At 32.0% G+C, this 5,703-nt stretch overlaps 1 long non-coding RNA gene across 1 annotated transcript; it reads right to left on the reverse strand.

The window, feature by feature from the left end:
* LOC130807511 (uncharacterized) lies at positions 1 to 2,525 on the reverse strand. Its single transcript, XR_009040584.1, has 3 exons — positions 1,852 to 2,525; positions 935 to 1,009; positions 1 to 515 (listed from the first exon to the last, which is right to left on the reverse strand). It is a non-coding gene; the product is annotated as an uncharacterized LOC130807511 (long non-coding RNA).
* Between the last annotated feature and the right edge of the window lie 3,178 nt (positions 2,526 to 5,703).

Consider the following 5,703-nt stretch of genomic DNA (forward strand, 5'->3'; position numbering starts at 1 on the left):
TTATTGACCATTTATTTGTTGTTTGAAATTCATCCACAGAATGATAGAATAATACTATTTTATATAACTTTGTTCTAAAATTGTGAAACAAAACCATATATATTTAGGTAGAAATTGATCAGTTTAACGTCAAAATTGATCACTTAAAGGTTCAAATTGAAATTTTTACTTTAATTGATATGTTTAAGGATTACTTTACGTTGAATTTGATACCTTTAAGGTCAAAATTGATAAATGTACAGAAAATGGAAAAAACAAGGGAAAATGTGTGATATTGTTACACGCGTGAATTAGGTCGACCCTGTAATAACCTAACTTATCATTGACTGAGTAAACAGAGTCATCACGGGGTTTACTTCCCAAGATAACCAATACAGTCTAGACTAATATACAATTACCAAGGCTTAATTTGAACTACAAAATTCTAACGTGCTAAGCTCATTATAACATCCTTGGAAAACTCTAATCACCTCCGCTAATCCATCATTCCCGACTGGTTCCGATCTGTAAACAAACTAAAAGTTGGAAACAACAGAGGGTCGGATTAAAATAAATGAGAAGTAACAATCTAAAAAAAAACACAGTAATTTCCAAACAAAGTTTTAAAAGCAATATCAGTTTCCTAGATCTATATTCGCACAGGGAGTCTCATTTGAGAGGTGCCCCATAGCTCTATGGCTATGTCGCTCTCGGGTGAAGCTAGTCAATATCTGAATAACAACTCGCTTCAAAAACAAGGAGCAGGGAACAATGTTCCTCAACTCCGTCAATGACTAGCTCGCAAGCTCGATCCATTGACCATATCATAATATCAACATAAGCATTCACAACAATATTTGTCTCAAAAATTTTTAATTTCAAAAGAGCTTTAATAAAGAGTTTATTTTCAAGAATGTGGTCTGGTCAGATCCTTTAAGGGACTGCTACTACTCACCAAAAAAAAAATGCTTCAAAAAGCTAAGTCTAGTTCGCTGCGATCACTAGAAGGGTTCCTCGATGATGTCGCCTCCTAAAGCAAAAAAAAAATATAACATCACAACAAAGCATATGATACTACAAACTAGGCTCATATAACTCATTGCATCTCCTCTTATGGCAGCATCTTAGCTCAAGCTTCTATTCTAATATTTCTAATTTCAAAGATTGCGCAAGTTCAACTCCAACCCCCAATATCATCAAAATATTTATAACCATGCTTTAAACTAGCTTATATTCTTGTAAAAATCATACGTCTCCACAATTTCCTTTGTATTTCCAAATCAACCACTTCTACGTTCTTCTAAACTCAAAACCAAGAATATTAAAAAAAAAATTCCAAGAAACAAAAACAAGAATAACAAACCATGCAATTAGAACAACACAGCTAATCTACAATCCACTAATGATTCTTTCAAGAACTCTAGATTCTTTCAAGAACATCAAATCATTCAACATTTATCCATTACCATAATTTTCTAAACCAATACCATGATTTCCAACAATATATCCCAAAGTCTACATTTTCACTATTCTAATTTCTACTACAAGATCCTTATCTTCCAATTAAAAAACATATCCAAGAACACTAACTAATCAAAACCAAGTTGTTAAAGTGACCCCCTACTAAAAATATAATCCACACTAAAATTCTCATCATTTCATCATTACATAACTTACTAGTAACACATTTCCCATCAGTTTTCCAATTAAGAATTCATCTAATTAACTTATATACATTCCAAAATTCAATAACATTTAGGGTTTAACACATGAATAAAAGATTATACAAGTGGATATATGCCAATGGAAGTAATCTTATATTAACAAGAGCATAAACAATAAGAAGAAGCGAAAAAGAATTAAGAAGGCTACCTTCTGTTTGACGGTAGCACTGATATGGAACAAAAAATCAGATTCCGAAATAAATTTCCAGCTTGAAGCTCGATGCTTAATCAAACAGAATCGAATCTTATTTGTTTTTCCCAATTCGGCAGAATTTCGAAGGACTTGGAAGGGAAATCGATCGCTGCTTTATGAATTCTCCTTCAATGGAAGAAAATAACCACAAAAATGTTGATGTTACTTAAAAATCCAATCAAAAATGGGCTAAAGTTCGATTCTTGAGAGGAAAATCAAAAGAATGAGAGAGAATGGAGTAAAATAACACATAGAGATTGAGAGATTCAAATCTTAATTTTGTTTACACCAAAAATCAATCAAGGAGAAAAGAACATTCATGGAGTGTCTAAGTCTATCCGAAAATAACGGCATGAGAGGAGATCTTGCAATGGTTCTTGTGAGAACTTGAGGTAGAAGATGACTGAAACTTTGTTGCCCTAATTTCGAGTGCTAGAAGGAAGAAATTGCTTCTATTAGTTTTCCTTTTTTGGACTCTGGTTCGAATTTGGAGATAGTGAGCGGGATGAAGACTGATTCGAATGGCTTGAAAGAAGAAGATGATGAAGGTTCTTGGTTGCCTTACTTGATGGGTTAATCGAAAAAGAGAGAAGAACAAATGTTTGGGGGTATTGCTGGGTTATTAGAAAAAAAAACGAGAGAAGGAGAAATATTTTATATTATTATTTTTCTTTATCAATTTAAAAGAAGAGGAAAACAGAAGAGGAATTAAATTGAGAATGTTTTATGTCATGTGTATTTAAGGTTATTCTCGCATTAATAATTGCCTTAAACTCACTCGTCTTGAATTATTAATTTCTCAAATGTTACAGACCCACTCTTAGTCTCAATTTGATATGGTCTCAGCCAAGTTTTGGTGATTTATTTTACTTGTGAGATTTTGCCCCAGATTGGATATGGTAGGTCAACCCTTGGTGTACCTAAACGTAACATGTGTTTATGTTGCCAAGAGCAAATTACCTGCATAAGGTGTCTGGTAAATGGCCTTTTGAGAGGAGTCCATGAAAGGGGATGTGTTAATTATGTGACATTATATAAATGTAAATAGTGAATAAATTTTCAAAGTGTGACAATTCAAGTGTTTTATACTATATGAGTTTATTTTTATATAAAAGTACTTATGATTTTGTTGATTTCGAATAACATATAAAAAATATTATTTTAAAGTCAAACATTTTCGAGTTTAAATAGTTTGACACGTTAGAGTAACTATTCACTGAGTTGTGGCTCATGTTTTGTATATTTTGTTTTCACGGGTAATGACAAGTTCTTTGACGTGTTTATTGCATGACGGTTGGACGACCTAGATCATACATCATGAGTGTATTTAAATAAATTAATGATCGAACATTTATTTTTCTTTAAACTATATTATTTTTAAATATTTGTTTGACGCCTTACACATCTTGAGTGTAACAAACAACCTATTTTTACTTTTCGCTGCTATGAAATATTATAAATGTTTTATTGTATTTAATATTTATATTTATAAAATTAAGGAAATATAAGAAACCCAGGCTTTAGTGGCATATGTTTTTGGATTTAGTGGCATTTGTAGATACTACTAAAGGTTGTCGCGATATTTAGACAAATGTCACTAGATCCTATATCGCAAAAGCTAATAGCAGTGTAGACTATGTTAGAGATGAGAACGATAACAAGAGGGGGGGTGAATTGTTTTTTTAATAAGTTTAAGTATTTTAGCCTTGTTTTTGCGGAATTAGATAAAAGAAATAAAACTTAAACTTAGAGCGAAATAATGAAAGAGACAACACAATTTTACGTGGAAACCTTCTAAGCCTAAATAGATTGAAAAACCACGATCCCTCAGGATTTCAAAACCCTCCAATATGTTTTAGGAAATTCGTTACAATTACATAAAATAACTCGCTTCACTCGAAGCTTCTCTTACTAGGCCAACTTCTCTTTCTCTTGCTTCACTCGAAGCTTTTCTCTTAGCTTTACTCAAAGCTATTCTCTTCTCTAGCTTCACTAGAAGCTTTTTCTCTTAGCTTTACTCAAAGTTATTCTCTTCTCTAGCTTCACTAGAAGCTTTCTAATTCTCCCCTAGACTCACCCAAGTCTAGTTACAACAATTCACTCAAAAACCCTTTTACAAGGACAAATTATCTAAAGATAAAATCAAAGAGTTGCACAAGAAAATATTATAAGTTAATTGGCAATTTTTGAACAAAATATTTCTTGTTAATTTTCCCAAAAATAACGTATGATTTTAATGGCTCATACTCGGCTTATTTTGAGGAACAATCAAGTCCTCTATTTATAGATTTTAATTTAGCTAAAAAAAGGAAGTAACTACTCATTATTCCCTTATCCCTAATAAAATGGATCTTGAAATACAAGGTCAAACACACGGTTATTTCCTTGTACCCTTTCTCATAAATAAGGGAAAAATAAATGGAAGCTTAGTTGCCAAAGCAAAAGCTAATACGGTTCCCTTACACTAATAATAGGTAGATTAGTTATAGTTCCCCTTTTCTAATAATAGCTACGGTTACCTTTATCCAATATTACGCACGGTTCCCTTTAACTAATATTAGGCACGGTTCTCTTTTACTAATATTAGGCACAATTCCTTTTACTAACAATAGCTATGGTTGCTTTTTACTAATAATAGTTAATTAATTACTCACTAGATTTAGGTCCAAAATAAAAGCCTTTTAAAAAGGATTTAGAAAATCACACGGTTATAAGTTAGGTGGTTATAAAATATTTTGCCAATTAACTTAATAATTAACTAATGCAACAAATTAATTTTAACTAATACATCAACTAAAAAATCAGAAAATATAATAATCAGAATTTCCAGCAGACGTATCTTCTTTAAACTTCAGTCTGGGAACACTGCACTGTTTCCAATTTTCAGTAGCGTTAAATCATCAAACTTGGGAACAGTAGACCTCCTGTCTACATTTGACATCCTAAGCGATATACCTTTTCTAACTACTTTTGGATTCTTTTGACGAGTACATGTTCATAGACTAAGTCATAGGTACTATCAACGATCTTAATCACGACCGGATATTAACCTGCATACAATCTCTAAAAATACATTTATTTATATAAAGTGTAGTTATCATCAAAACCTAAGAGTGCCAACAAGCGGCATTTGAGTTTATGCCACTATAACTTTCAAAAAATGTCACTAAAGCCTTATATCCAAACCAAATGTCTTGTCCCTCTTTTCTTCCAATAACATGTTTGATCATGGTTTGATTGAACTTATAATACTAATTCAAGCAAAATATTTTCCTTTCAATTAAGATAACATCAAAAATTCATATAACAATCACATTAAGGTTCATTATACAAACTTTTAATATTTGACAAGAATGTCATATATTCAAAAAAAAAATTGTAACATCCCTGAATTTCCAACCCTTTAAACAAAACCAAAAATCATGAAGAACGAAAGAAAATTCGGGTGTTACATAAAAAGAAAAGGACAAGAATTTAAATAAATGTTAATGACTAGCTAAAAGGGATGAGTGAGTGGAACTTTCGGCAGCATCTCTACTGAAATTGAGGATATAATGTAGATCAATAAATAGAGTAATTCAACTAAACTGATCGAAGGTATCAAAGCCCTCCAGAATAGATCACGATGGAATAAATCATCCTCGGCTCATCAATTCATCAACTCTATCACGGATCGTGGTTCCAGTGTTAACGCATCGGTTTAACAACTATAAAAGAAGTATACCTACGACCGTACGTCCAAAAATCATGCAACGGAATTATGAACCATACAAGGAGTCACATGGCTCCACACAAGGGAATTATACA

Source organism: Amaranthus tricolor, chromosome 3, assembly GCF_026212465.1.
Source record: "Amaranthus tricolor cultivar Red isolate AtriRed21 chromosome 3, ASM2621246v1, whole genome shotgun sequence".
Taxonomy (NCBI): Eukaryota; Viridiplantae; Streptophyta; class Magnoliopsida; order Caryophyllales; family Amaranthaceae; genus Amaranthus; species Amaranthus tricolor.